This window comes from Microtus pennsylvanicus, chromosome 5 (genome assembly GCF_037038515.1).
Source record: "Microtus pennsylvanicus isolate mMicPen1 chromosome 5, mMicPen1.hap1, whole genome shotgun sequence".
Taxonomy (NCBI): Eukaryota; Metazoa; Chordata; class Mammalia; order Rodentia; family Cricetidae; genus Microtus; species Microtus pennsylvanicus.
The window spans coordinates 36158611-36174610 of NC_134583.1; positions in this window are offsets into that span (position 1 = coordinate 36158611).

The window sequence follows — 16000 nt, forward strand, 5'->3', positions numbered from 1 at the left end:
TGAGATCTTGGGGGTGGGGTGGGATGGGGGTAAGGGGAGATGGGGAGAGAAAAGGGAGAAGGGGAGGAAGGGGGGAACTTGGAAAAAAGGAGGATTGGGATAAAGGAAGGTTGGATAGGGGAGCACGGAAGCACAATTCTTAGTTAAGGGAGCCACCTTAGGGTTGGCAAGAGATTTGAACCTAGAATGGCTCCCAGGTGCCCAAGCCGAGGTCCCCAGTAAATTCCTTGGGCAGCTGGGGATAGGCAACCTGAAATGACCTTATCCTATAGCAACACTGACGAATATCTTGCATATCATCATAGAACCTTCATCTGGTGATGGATGGAGATAGAGACAGAGACCCACACTGGAGCACTGGACTGAGCTCCCAAGGTCCCAATGAGGAGCAGAAGGAGGGAGAACAAGAGCAAAGAAGTCGGGACCACGAGGGGTGCACCCACCCACTGAGACAGCGGAGCTGATGTATTGGGAGCTCACCAAGGCCAGCTGGACTGTGTCTGATAAAGCATGGGATAAAACTGGACTCTCTGAACATGGCGAACAATGAGAGCTGATGAGACGCCAAGGACAATGGCAAGGGGTTTTGATCCTACGTAATGTGCTGGCTTTGTGGGAGCCTACCCAGTTTGGATGTTCACCTTCCTAGATATGGACGGAGGGGGGAGGACCTAGGACTTACCACAGGGCAGGGAACCCTGACAGCTCTTTGGACTGGAAAGGGAGGGGGAAAGGAGTGGGGGGAGGGGGAGAAGGGTGGGAGGAGGGGGAGAAGGGTGGGAGGAGGTGGAGGGAAATGGGAGGCTGGGAGGAGGTGGAAACTTGTCTTTTTTCTCATTTTCTCAATAAAAAAAAGATTAAAAAAATAAAAAAAACAATCACTGGTTATTAATATGTCTTAATATCAATGAACCCAACTCACCTATAAAAAGACACAGGCTAACAGAACAGATACAGAAACAAGATTCAGCCCTCCACTGCAAACAAGAAACACACCTCAACCTCAAAGACAGACATCACCTCACAGTAAAGAGTTGGGAAAACATTTTCCAATCAAAGTTCCAGGTGCAGCAATAAGACAACAAAAGGAGATCACGGGGATACAAACTGGAATGGAGAAAGTCAAACTTTTTGCTATTTGCAGATGATACAATAGTAGTGTATATAAGTAACCCAATTTTTTTTTAAACCAGGGAACTACTAGAGCTCATAAATACCTTCAGGATACAAAGGGCAGGATACAATATCAACTAAAAAAAATCAGTACCTCTCCTATATATAAATGATAAAGGGTTTGAGAAAGAAATCAGAAAAACATCACCATTCATAATAGTCACAAATAACATAAAATATCTTGGGGTAACACTAACCAAAGACGTGAAAGACCTCTATGGCAAAAACTTTAAGTCTTTGAAGAAGAAATTGAAGAAGATGCCAGAAAATGCTCTTGGGTGGGTAGGATCAACATAATAAAAATGGTAATCCTACCAAAAGCAATTTACATATTCAATGCAGTTCCTATCAAGATCACAGCACAATTCTTCACAGACCTTAAAAGAACAATACTCAAATTCATATAGAAGACAAAAAGCCCAGGATAGGCAAAACAATCCTGTACGTAAATGAACTTCCAGAGGCATTACCATCCCTGACATCAAGTTCTATTATAGAGCTATGGTAATGAAAATAGCTTGGTATTGGCATAGAAACAGACAGGTTGACCAATGGAATTGAATCAAAGAGCCAGATATTAATCCACACACCTATGGACACCTGATTTTTGACAAAGAAGTTAAAATTATACAATGGAAAGAAGAAAACATATCCAACAAATAGTGCTGGCATAACTGGATGTCAGCATGAATAAGAATGCAAATAGATCCTTATCTATCCCCATGCACAAAACTCAAATCCAAATGGATCAAAGACCTCAATATAAATCCGGTCACACTGAACCTCAAAGAAGAGAAAATGGGGAAGTCGCCTTTAGTGCATGGGCACAGGAGACCACTTTCTCAATACAACCCCAGTAGCACAGATGCTGAGAGCAACAATAAATAAATGGGACCTCCTGAAACTGAGAGGCTTCTGTAAAGCAAAGGACAGAGTTAGTAAGACAAAAAGGTAGCCTAATGAATGGGAAAGATCTTCACTAACCCCACATGAGACAGAGTACTGATCTCCAAAATATATAAACAACTCAAGATATTAGACATCAAAATTTCAAATAATCAAATTAAAAATGGGGTACAGATTTAACAGAATTCTCAACAGAAGAATCTCAAATGACTGAAAGACACTTAAGGAAATGTTCAACATCCTTAGGCACCAGGGAAATGCAAATCATAATAACTCTTATACCAATCAGAATGGCTAAGATCAAAAACACCAATGATAGCTTATGCTAGAGAGGATGTGGAGTAAGGGGAACACTCATCCATTGCTGGTGGGAATGCAAACTTGTGAAACCACTTTGGAAATCAGTATGGTGATTTCTCAGAAAATTAGGAAGCATCCTACCTCAAGATCCAGCAATACCACTCTTGGGCGTATACCTAAAGGATACGCGAGCATACCATGAGGACATTTGCTCAACTACATTCATAGCAGCATTATTCGTAAAAACCAGAACCTGGAAGCAACCTAGATGCCCCTCAGCTGAAGAATGGATTTTAAAAATGTGGTACAATGGTAAAAAACAAAGACATCTTGAAATGTGCATGGAAATGATAGAACTAGAAAACATCAACCAGAGTGCGGCAACCTAGACCCAGACAGATGACCACAGTATGTCGTCACTCATAGGTGGATACTAGCTGTCAATCAAAGGAATCTACATGAATCTATAATCCACCACCCCAGAGAAGCTAGATAGCAAGGAGAACCCTAAGAGAAACATGCATAGATTCCCCTGGAAAGGGGAAATAGACAAGTTCTACTGAGAAAATTGGGATGGGTAGAGAAAGGATTGCTGAAAGTGAGGAGGAGAGAAGAAGGAGAAGGGGAGGAGAACGTGAGGGAACGGGATGGTTGAGATGGAGGAAGGACAGAGATGGAGAGCTCGGAAAGAAACAGACATTTTGATTGAGGGAGCCATTATGGGGTTAGCAAGAAACCTGGCACTAGAGAAATTCCCAGGAATCCACAAGGATGACCCCAGCTAAGATCCTAAGCAGTTGTGGAGAGGGTGCCTGAACTGGCCTTGCCTTGTATTCAGATTGATGGCTATCTTAAATGTCATCACAGAACCTTCATCCAGTAACTGATGGAAGCAGATGCAGTGGGCTCCCAAAGTCCAGTCGAAGAGAGGAAGGGATGGTGATACAAGGAAAGGGATCAAGACCATGACGGGGACACCCACTGAAACAGCTTACCTGAGCTAATGGGAGCCCACTATCACTGGACTGACAGCGGGGACCCAGCATAGGACCAAACTAGGTCTTCTTAATGTAGGTGACAGTTGTATGGCTGGGGCAGACTGTGGGGTCACTGGCAGTGGGACCAGGGTTCATCCCTAGTGCTTTGCTTATACTGTTTTTCTGGGACCCATTCTCTTTAGTGGAATACCTTGTTTGTCCTAGATATATTGGGGGGGGGGTTGGTCCTGCTGCAAAGCAATGTGCTAGACTTTGTTGCCTTCCCATGGGAAGCCTTTCCCTCTCCGTGGAGTGGATGGGGAGTGGAGAGAGGGAAGATGGAGGGAGTGGTAACTGGGATTGGCATGTAAAACAAAAAATGATGGTTTTTTAATTAATTAATTTTTAAAAAAGGAAAACAAGCTTCTGGTAGCTTGTTCAAGGACAGACTGTCAGTTGTCGGACAGAAGGGATGTAACTGGGTTTGTGAGACAGTTGAGCTGGCTTGTCAGTTTTACATGCTTTAGAGTCACCCAGGCGACACACACCCTGGGTGTACATTCCCAGAGAATTTAAACTGAGGAGAGAAGAGCTGAATACGGGCAGAACCATCCCATAACCTGGGGTTCTGGACTGCATAAAAAGGGAAAGAGGAGAAACCCAGAATGCTGGCTTCCCTTTCTCTGATTTCCGGGCAGCTGGTATCCAGACAAGCGATTGCCACATACTTCTGCCACTATAGGCCTGTCTGCTACCCCGATTTTCCTGCCGCTTTGGACTATATCCCCTCAAACTGTGGGCTCAGAAGACCTTCTCCTGTCTCTGGTTGCTTTCTAATGTGCTGTTAAAGCAACTTGGGGATGGAAGGGTCTATTTGAGTTACAGGTTCAAGCCCATCACCAGAGGAAACCAGTGCAGAAACTCGAGGCTCCCTACTACTTGGAGGCAGGACCTGAAGCAGAGGTCATGGAGGAGCACTGCTCATGCCTTGCTCATGCCTTGCTCAGCCTGCTCTCTTGTACAACCCCAGAGCCTCCTGCCCAGGGGTGGCCCCACTCACTGTGGGCTGGGCACTAATCAGATGACACCCACAGACTGACTTACTGGCAAATTTTATCGAGATATTTTATCAGTCAAGATATCTCCTACCTTAGGTTTGTGCCAAGCTGACCAAACCAATCTTTCCCTTAGTTGTTTCTAATCAAGCGTTTGGACAGATCACTGGGGAAAGAGGCACATCTGCATCACTGACTGCCCCACCGCTCTGCTGCTCCTCCGGAGCAGTGGCTTAGAATGATCAGAATCAGGGCGAGGGTTCACAGTAGAACACAGGCACAAGTCTGAGAGCCAGCTCGGAAAGCTGGTGCCCAAGACAGGAACAATCAGAGCTAGGGTGAGGGTACAGGCGAGAGCATGAAGTTCTAGTCACAGCCCGTGGACAGACAGAAAAAAATCACTTAAATTCTGAACAAAATCAGTAAATTTCACTAAGTAGACTGATAATGTCCTCACTAGTGAAACCTGCCTACTAGGGACTATCTGCCATAATGTTCTACAGGGAAGCTTCTAGTCTCTTCCTGACCTTGGGTATGACATTCTTTCTTAAAATTTGGCTTAGTTTAGATTTTGGCAGCAAGATTTTCTTTAATGTGATGAGCTTGTGGCTGGTGAAACTCTCCAGTCAGAACTCAGCGTGTTGTTTTTTGGCATGCAGAAAGGCTAAACACTTCCTCATCAAATCCTTTGAATTGGAAGAAGTCAGTAAGATTGGAATGAAGTGATTATAACCCCGGAAAAACACACAGTGTCTTGAGAAGCAAGGACGAACTTCCTGGGAGTTCTAAAGTAGGGAGGAGGCTTTCACAGCTTGTGGGTAAAAGAGGCAGATGGCAGAGGTGGCTGCGGGGCCTCAGTGAGGGGTGGCAGCCGGGGACCTACTTCTACGAGGAGGTGGAAATGTGAGCATCGTTGAGAAGCCCTACATCCAAAGTCCAGCGAGCCTCGCTCCGGCAACCCACAAGGCATTTGAAAGGCAAGTCTAGAGTGTGAAGTTGATTGGCTTCTTAGAAATTTAAGTTTTGCTGAAAAAATCATTGGTTTTCTGGGATGCAGTGGCTCATGCGTGGTATCCCTGTGTGTGGGAGATAGGCAGGAGAACTGTGACGAGGCTGAAGTTAGCCTGGGCTAACAATACTGCAGGGACCAGTAGCCAGGGCTACACAGGGAGACTGTTTCGAAACTGAATTTTACTAGGCCCTTCTAGAGCCCCGCATCTTAAATATCCACACAGCAGTGGTGGTGAGTGCTTGGCTGGCAGCAGATACTCAGAAAGGCTCAATGAATGAATGAATGATTAGCTTGTTCGGCTCTGTATGTTTGATAAAGAGGAGGCCGACTTAAAAGCAAGCCTGTACCGGTCAGTGAGATAGAGAAACGGCTGGGTAAACTCTGTTGTCAGAAAGGCGCCATGGATATACATAGGATTACCAAGTTTCTTTCTTTGAACGTCGTTTCTTTATAAAGCAGAATGCGAACTGGTGCTGTGTGAGCAAAAGGCCCAGGTTGCATCCCCCGGAACCTACGTTAAAAAAAACGTGGCTTCACATTTGTGAACTTGGGGAGGTGCAGTCAGAGGGTCCCTTGGGGCCAGTTCTAGTTGACTGGCAGGCCCCAGGCCAAAATGAGGGTCTCTGTCTCCAAAAAATGAAGGTAGACATCTTCTGATGCGTACACAGGCGTGCACAACTACACATACATGCGCGCGCGCGCGCGCGCGCGCACACACACACACACACAGAGAGAGAGAGAGAGAGAGAGAGAGAGAGAGAGAGAGAGAGAGAGAGAGAGAGAGAGAGAAACGGAAATAAGAATCTGCCCCGTAAGCGGTGACATTTGAAACCCATGAGTGGAAAGACCTGCGCAAACACAAGCCTGCTTTCCCGGCTCAGCCAGCGTAGGCTTCTGGCACCAGGAGGCTTCTAAAGCACTTCCTCTACCTTTCCCCGCGTCTGCCCTCCTGCTTTTTAATTTTTTGAAGCACATAAACCAAAGAATGATATACATAGAAGCCATCACTTTCCTTTGGCCTCACTGCAGGCTCAGTGGGCTCACGCCTGGACTGCCTGTTGGCCGTCAGCTTGCACCGCATGCTGCTCCGACCGTCTGCTGCTCCACGCGGGCCATATGGAAAGGGGCCCACACTCTGGAAAAGCCAAATTATTCTCTTCTGTGCCTTCTTTTCTTTGCTGTATTTCCAAGTCTATGGACCAAGCCTAGATGCAATTAGAGCTTCCTTATCTGCTTATCTTGAGAGCCAATGACTTGGGTTTTCTGAAGATCAAAGAAGTCGCTTCTGTGGTCCTTTCCCACAGTGGCTCCTGGTCTCTACAAAGGGAACACACTTAGGTTTTCTTTTCCCTGGAGCGCTAAGCTGCCTTTACCGGTCCCAGGCCCACAGAAGCGGGCACACCCACACTGAGGTACCTAGTTCTTAGCTGCTGCAGTTTATGAACAGCCTAGAAAATGACTTGCAAGGCTCCGAGGTGGATTTACAAACGTCCAAGCTTTCCTTGAAATTCAGAGCAAAGCTGCTTCTCTAAAGTGGGGCCTGGAATGAAGTCTTAATAGCTTTAAGGTAACGTTTTAGGCTTTTGACTAAATAAAGGTGGGTACAGACTGCTTGTTTAAAGATATTAATGATTCACAGATATTTTTAAAGGACCAGGAGGGAGAGGAATCAGTCTTATCAGATTTTTTGGCAGAACCGGAAGTGAGGTCAGAGGTCTGCAGCTGCGGAGTACGGGCTTTTCTGCCCGCCTTTCGTTCCTGCTACAGGGCTAAGGCGCTTCAAATTCTGTTTCAGGCCCCTCTCTCCTGCAGAAAAAGCCCCGCCTGCTACTATAAACTAACTAAAAAGTGTCAGGCCCCTGAAGAGAAGATATTACCGTGCATTTCAGAGGAAGAAATAAGCAGTTAATTTTCATTCTCACCGTGATGTGGTTGCTGTCTCCCTTCCCTTTCTTGGGCAGAGACTGATTACATTACCAGGTTTTAAAGTGAGCTTTTTCCCATCTCTGCCTTTACAGATCAGAAGCGACTTGCTCACCTTCCTGTTAACCCGGTCTTTCCCAAAGTGTTTTATATATACTACTGTATATATTAAGTGAGCATTTGGGTTGTGCCTAGCATGAACAGGTAAAAAATCCAATTACAGCTGCCTCGTTTTTTGTATGCCCAGCTGTAGGCTCAGTGCCCGCACATGCTGGGTGTAGGGTGAGCCAGTCTCTGTTCAGTGACTCAAGGCACACGATTTACTATAGAAGGAGCAGCAACTTTTCGTAAACCAAAGCCGCCTCTGGGGATAGCACTGAACACAGATTCAGAACCTCTATTTGATATCTAATGCTTCCGTTTTAGTTTCGTGGGCTGCAACCTCTTGTGTTTCTGTACAGTTTAAAGTTCTTACGTGTTTGGTGGGTCCTTTTGAAGAATTAGCAAAAAGAGAGAGAGAGAAATGTTTCAGCAATATAGCCAACATGTATGTAATTCTTTACAGAAAAGCATCAACAGGTTGGGACACCTTATTCTTTATCTCATGGTCTCTGTCATCACTTCTACTGCTGCAAACCACTTCAAACAATACGCAGTATAAATAAAGCCTTGAGCAGGCCATCTACGCAATCTGAGTTCACAGAGAACCCCCCTGGCAATAACGGTAGTCCCAGAGTCACCCTGAACACTCTGCCTGCTCAAGTTTCTTTACCTGATCAAGGAACAAGTCCTTCTTTCCCTCACGACTGTCTCCTGGGTGCCGAGCGGTGAGATCGCCCTTAACTTGTCTCCTGGGAGCCGAGCGGTGAGATCGCCCTTAACTTGTCTCCTGGGTGCCAAGCAGTGAGATCGCCCTTAACTTGTCTCCTGGGAGCCAAGCAGGGAGATCGCCCTTAACTTGCAGCCAGCAGCGCTTCCACTGTATTGTGCCATGCTGCAAACTTGGCTTGTTTCCACCACAACATGAAGAGCAAATGCAAAAGAAAAAAACAGAGAATAGAAAGATGTAATCTCTGTTGGCAGATGTGGTCATGGTCAGCTGGCTCCTGGATGTCCTCAGTGCTTTCTTATTATTATTACTTCTTCTTCTTCTTCTTCTTCTTCTTCTTCTTCTTCTTCTTCTTCTTCTTCTTCTTCTTCTTCTTCTTCTTCTTCTTCTCCTCCTCCTCCTCCTCTTCCTTCTCCTCCTCCTTCTCCTCCTCCTCTTCCTCCTCCTCCACTTTCTCCCTCTCCTCTTCTTCTTTTTAAGATTAAATTACATCATTTCCTCTTTCCCTTTCCTCCAAACCCTCCTATAGTCCTCCTTGTTCTCTTTCAAGTCCTTGGCCTCCTTTTTGTTAGTTACTGTTATATGCATATATGTATATACATGCACAGCCTGCTCGGTCCATTTAACGTTATCTGTATGTATGTTTTCAGGGCTGACCATTTGGCATTGAGTAACCCATCGGCATGCTCTTCCCTGGGGAAGACCCTTTCTGCACAATTGTCTTCTTTTGGTTCATTCACCCTACCCAGGACCAGATCCAGATCTTGAGAATGTGATACACAATTCAGAAGCTCTTCCCTATGAAAAGCAATAAGAATTACAAGAGTGTTACAGTGTCATCTACAAAAATAGTATTATTTAGACCATTGAAATGAATAAATTGCAAATTGTTTCAAACAGACATATGCTGCAAAGATTACAAATGCAAAAATTATGCAAATTAATTAAATAAATGAATCACTTGTTTGATTCAATGCGGTGATACTGTTCTACTCTTTTGGGGTATTATTTTGGAATTAGATTAGGTTTTTGGTTTTCTGAGACAGGGTTTATCTGTGGATTACTTTTGTAAATAGCAATGATAAGGTTACAGACACTTTCCAAACAATTCCAAACTTTAACTGGCAATGCCAGTGCTCACACTGCTATCAAGCCCCTTTCACAGTATCAGACTGTGAATTTCATGTTGTCTGAATCAGTATTGGCACTGTCTGTCAAGTCAGCAGGAATTTCTTTTATTTTTGTGTGCTTACATAATTTATTCCTTTATATTAACTTATCAAACAACCTAAAAATTCATTTGTTATTTCTTTTCAAAATGTATCAATTTCTTTTAATTAGTTAAGGCTCTCGGAGTTATTTCAACTTTTTAAAATGATAACTTCTAGATGTTGGACTAATATCTCATTCTTCTGCCCTGTTTTATATGCCGTTTTTAATCAGCAAATACTACTCTAATATAAAGAGACTATTTCTCATAGTCATCTAGTTTAGGCCTCTGTGTGTTCTGCTACGTTAGTGAGCCGTTGTCCCACACTTCAGCTGAAACGACACGTGTAAGCTTTGTTGCTTTTCTCGGAATTTCCCTCCTAATTCGTTAAAAGTATGGTGGTGGGCATTGTCCAGTTTCTCATCTCAGATGGCTTTATGAAGAACGCATTGTCCCAGATTCAGGGTCAGTAAAGAAACACCACAAAAGAAAATTCTAGTCATGTATCTTGAAGATGCTCATCTACAAAGAAGACAAGCAGACCCAAAGTCCACAATATTTAAAACAGTCATCAGTTTCAGGGAGCATAGAAGGAAGCAGCTTCCTCTCCCGGGGAGACGGTGAGTAGGCTGCCTGCAGCACACATTCAGTTATCAGTGCTTCCAACAGTGCCCCCCCCCCTGCGCGCTGACCTTCAACTTGCCAGCTCTCCACTGAGAAATTTACGTAGCTCTTCTACATACAGATTGTGGAAGCGCTGAGTCTCACTCCTTTTATTCTATAGGGGAAAAGTGAGTCATAACTGTGTGTTTCTAGAAGCGGTGAGGCCCAGTGACTTTGAATCTAATGGTTGGGTTCTATAAAAGATTGCTTTCATTGCTTGCTGTATTGAGAAGAGGATTTGAAAGAAAAAAAACCTCTTGGCTTGGAGTACTTGAAATATTGACATGGTTTTCAAGTGTGTGTGTGTGTGTGTGTGTGTGTGTGTGTGTGTGTGTGTGTAGCAAGAAAAAGAAGGGCTCCACCCCTAGGAAACTTGCTGATCTGGTGCATTCTCCCAGACGCCAGCAGAGGGAGACAAAGGCTTTAAGCACTCACACTGTTCCACTGGTGACCTACCTGGACTCCGGCCATGACTGAGCCAGCAGCTGTGTAAGCTCTGTTGAACTGTATTACCCTCTGAGGGGTGTGTTCCTCATGTGTAACATCGCGGCTGTATTGCATGGTCTCTGAGGTTCTTCTTAGCTCTGACCTGCGAAATTCAGCCATAGTGCCAGCTTTAGAAGCAGCATGAGGTCTGCTTAGAACCCAAGGCATGGCCTCATCTGTGAGTGCTGAAATAATAACAGGAAGTCATTGCTCTAGGAAGAAAGAACAGTAAAGAAGAACCCAAGTGATTCCACCTTCCCAATTACTAATTGTGTCAAACTGAATGACCTTTGAAATCATGTGCTCTATCACATGTGGGACCCTGTCTGTCACCCCTCATTGTATCCAGGACTGTTTACCAAGATCCACACAGTGCTGATATTCTGATGCTCAATTACAATGAGGAGAAATTGGTTAATGGGTAAGAGGTTTTCTTTTTGCATTATGGCAGTGTTTTAATATTAAACAGAAGTCATGAGCAATATGGTTACGCAAACACCACTGGGTTGATCACTAGGTTAACTTCATGTTTCAAAAAAAAAAGTCACCTCTTGAAAGTTAGTGGAGTTTTGTGTGTGACGGGGTTGAGCGTGGTTTCTTCTGTTCTTCTGCCTTCCCTACGTTCTGATGAGCACTGCCATCCCAGTCGTTAGGAAGGAATTATAAACGAACAACCCCACAAGAAGTTTACACTTTGTATTTTAGGGGCACCGGAGAGAAAAATGCTTAAGAAAAAGATCGAGGGCCTGGGGGTATGCTCTGAGGAGATGCTTGGGTAGGATCTCCAAGGCCCTGGGTAGATCCTAGTTAATAGGGGGTAGGGAAGAAAAGGAAACAAGAAAGGGGGAAAATAAAAAAGAAAAGAGGAAAGAAAAAAGAGACCTAGATATCCTTTTAATATGTTGAAAGGGATAAATCCCAATCAAATAATGTTTAAGAATAAAAATTGTGTCTCTTGGGCTGGGCCGTGGTGGCACACGCCTTTAATCCCAGCACTCAGGAGGCAGAGGCCAGTGGGTCTCTATAAGTTCGAGGTCAACCTGGTCTACAGGAGCTAGTTCCAGGACAGGCTTCAAAGCTACAGAGAAACCCTGTCTCAAAAAACAAACAAGCAAACAAACAAAAAAAAACAAACAAAAAAAACCAAAAAAAAAGAATTTGTGTCTCTGAACACCATTATGTACTCACTGTGTGCTGGATTCCGGGACTCTAAAGGGTGTTGAAAGATTGATTCCTGGATTTGCTAGTGCCTGGGAGGGAGAGCCTGGCTGGTCAGAGACCAGGAGCTGCTGAGAGAAGACAGCGGCTCTCACCTGTGTGGAAGAAACAAGTTATCATTACAGAACGAAGGGCTCTTTCCAGCTGCCTTCTCCATCCCTCTCTCTGTCTAATAAAGACTAGAGAGAAAGCACGTGAATGGTACCCTCTCCTGTCCCTCCATCTGACTAATAAAGACTAGAGAGAAAGCACGTGAATGGTACCCTCTCCCATCCCTCCATCATAAGCCTTGCCTGAAGGGGCAGCTAGAGTAGAATTTAGTTCGGAGGCAGGCTGGGGGGAGGGGATAGTGGGCGGGGGTAGCAAGGCAGTAAAAGACAAAGACCATTCTTCCTCTTGTTTTTCATTTTTCCTGTGATAATTTCTGCCTTTTATCTGCGAGATTTGTCCTGCTACTATAGGGACAATGCAGCCAGTGGCAGCCACTCTCCTTTGCCGCATTACCTGCGCTGTTCTGCCTTGTCTGTCAATGAAGACCCTGGGGCCTTTGGAATGCGCTAGCCATGAAGTGATGGTATCTGGAAGGTGAGAAGAGATGTTGCTGGAAAAAACAAAGCAATAGACTAGGGAGTTCAAGTTTTCCTTTCTATGGACTAGTTAAGAGGAAAATATTAACAGCTAGTAAAACAGATATTGCCATAGAGGACATTGCTCTAGCAGGCTTGCCCAACTTACAGCTACGCAGCTGGCACCTGCATGTAGCCTGCAGCAGGTATGAATGCAGCCCAACAGAAATTTGTAAATGTATTTAAAACATTTTGTTTAAAAATCCAGATTGCCCCACTGTCCGTGTGAACTTCATAGATGGCAATGTCCTGTTGCAATGTCAGGAAGGTTGGGCATATTTGGGATGTTTCTCAGGCGGACTCTGAATGTTCTCAAATGTTTGCTGAAACTATGAATCCACAGGTGCAACCCTAGACTTGGTGGGAGGAGAGACAAGACTAAAAGATACACATTAACACACACACACACACACACACACACCCTACCCCAGAGGTCAGCACATTCTGTGGGCCAAGGTTGACTTTGGGACTGTGGCCAACTCCTGTGCATGACCTGTCTTAGTAAACAGTTTTATCTGGGCATAGCCACATCTGCTCTCTGGCCCCGTGGGGCCGCCATACCAGAACTCGGCAGTTACGATGGAGTTGGATAGCCTGTGAAGCTTAACCTATTGATTATCCAATCCTGTTCCACAAATGCCTGTCACTGCCCCCAACCTGGCTCGTTCACGCAGAGACCTGGTAGTCACGTAAGAAGCAGATTCAGAGCCATCAGCTCTGCCCCGCTCCTGAGCATTTACGGGAGAAGGTCATGTTTGTGTTGCTTGTCTAGCACGGTGCTTCTCAGAGAATGGGGAATATACATTTTCAGACCCAAGTCCTTGGACTAGAAACAACCCGTGGCTTTTATGGTGACTTCCAGTAATTTTTATGCAAGCCAAATTTTGAAAGCTACTACATTCAGAGAAGCAAGAATTACCTGCTCATGTGGAACTCCACAATCGCGGATCCCCCTCAGCAGGGCCTGTGCTCCTTGAGCATCATTATAAGCAGGGACGGCGAGGAGCCATGCTGGAGTTCGCAAAAAACCCATGCTTTTTGCTTCTATATAGTAAGCTGGCCTCGAAGATATGTGATTTCAAATGTTCCCTCCTTAATATAATCTGCTATAACTAATAATCTCTTTTGGAAGGAGAGTCTTATGTTGTGGCAGCTCAAAACAGCCTTGACGGCCATGTAATTTCCGAAATGGCCAACAGGGGGAGCTGCTATTTATACCACCAACCTTACAGGTGGCTTTTGTAATTTTTACGGGCAGAATCAAGAATCGGACTCTCATAAAACTGTAGTTTTGGACTTCTGATTCCTCCTGCCCATTTTATATAAAAACGACCCTGGACTTTAGCGCTGGAAATATCCCAATGATTTGATTTGTGTGGATTAAATACTTTCCTTTGCTTAGCCAGTCATACTATGTGAATATAACCTATGATATTCCCTGTCAGTATTCTCAGACCCTTTCTATCTACAAACAATGATAAAGATGCTAGCAATTCCTAAAAGATAAAATTTATTTTTATTGAACATTTGAACAAATCAGGTAACTAGATTGTATGATGTGGAAATCCCTTACCAGGACCAGAGAGAAACTGAACCGGACAGGCAAGTGCTTAAGTAAGTTTCCTGAAAGTGGCATTTGGGTTCCTGGTACGTGTGTGATATTATGGCGGGATCGAGCCCTGTAATACTGTGCTTGATGGCCCCTGCCGGAGACACCAGAAGTGAAAACTATTGTACATGATGGTCTAATTTGTCAGTGTTTGAAATTCCAGGGGCAATATTCCCGGGGCGGAGAACCGGCATACCCTTGCCTTCAGCCGCAGGATGACTGAAAGAAACGCTTTTGATTTGTGTGGACTCAGGATTTGCCTTTGCTCATCGTAAAAACTAATGCTTCTAACCCAGTCAAGACGCCGGGAAACAAAGCACTCTGTGTTAGCTTGGCCTTCCAAAGGACACATCTTTCCATAAAAAAGAGCATTTTATAAACCTTTCTGTGCAGCACAGAGTAAATTATTTGCTGGACCAAGGGCTCAGCTTGCAGATACGGGAAATATAGCTGCTCGGACTGGAAGGATAAAGATGTTGCTGAGGCCCAAGGGGGGCAACACCTGTGGCAATGAAAGTAAAGAAATACTAGTTAGTGACCTCTCCAGTGGGAAAATCATTTGCATACAGGGATATAGAAATCAGGGGAGGCAAAAAAGAATAGTGCCAAAAATGTGATGATATCTTGAGAATTAATAAAAGAATTAGCAAGCTTCTTGAGCTTGGGAGGGGTGAGCGCCAAGGCCTTCTCTGAACTTGTACTGAACTGGTGTTAGCCCAGCGTGTAGGTGGAGATGCGTCGGCATTGTTGAAGCTTGGAATAGAAACAGATACTGATGCTATCTTTACGGAGATCTCAGGATACTTTACAGAAAGAATTTAAGAGAACTTGTTTGATTACAGACTAACCCACTGGATCAACTCGATTAAGGACCTCATTGCGTCAGGCACTTGCTCTGGGTGGATGAGGGTAATAGTGAGACTTTTGATACTTTGATAGAGTCGCATTGCTTTGGTGCTGAGGGCGGGACAGGGAACTCAGATGAAACAGAGCCTAGTGGCAGGAGACTGGAGAGACCGCTGATGAATACAATGTACGAAGTTAAGGGGCTTGATGGTTACTCTTGGTAGTCAGGGTGACCGGACTTCTAATAGAGTAGCTATGCGTGTGTGGCATTCCTTGTGTGTAGGTCTTGGACCTGGAGGGGCAGGAGGGGTTGTGGAGAACCATAAGGAGAGGGCAGTGGAATCCATGTAACATTAAAGCAGAATGAAGGCTTCTGGGGGAGATGAGGGGATTGGAAGGAGGTGGCAGGGAGACACAGGAAGTGAGGAGAGAGGCAGAGTAACAAAAACAAAATATGCATGAAAATATCATGATGAAACTCATTACTTTGTATATCAATGTGTGTGTGTGTGTGTGTGTGTGTGTGTGTGTGTGTGTGTGTGTGTCCATGCAGGTTTGTGCCTGAGGGCAAGACCAAGATGACAGAGACCCTGGAGCTGGCCTCATGCATGGTTGCAAACTGCCTGACCCAGGCGCTGAGAACTGAGCTCAGGTCCCCTGCAGGAGCAGCACCTGCAGTTAAACACAAAGCTTTTGATCTAGCTCCTTCTTTTTAAATAAAAAGTTTACCAATGATAAAGAAGAGCACAACTCTAGATGTGTCCAGTCCTTCTCTACATGGGACGTTTGGAAGAGGCTTCTCAGGGCTCTGAACCAATGGGAAGCTTAATCCTTTCATGAATTCGTGTTTTGGTGGCATATTGGGCTGCAAAAGGGAGGGGGTGGGCCACCAGGCTCTGTCTTACTCCGGCCCACTCCCTGCTTCCTGGCTGCCCTGCACAGTGCACTGACGGCTCCGAAACCATGAACTGAACAGGTAACCCCTTTGAGCTCTTCTCCCAGGTGTTCTACTTACAGTGATAAAGGCTTTCTAATAAAGGTGATATAAAAAGAAACAAAGCTGGAAAGTAGCTAAGAGAGGGACAGAGCCACAGTCTTAGGGGCTTTAGTTTTTAAACTGTTTTTACTGGTTAACCTGCAGAGGAGTGAGCGTCCTTGATTTATTTT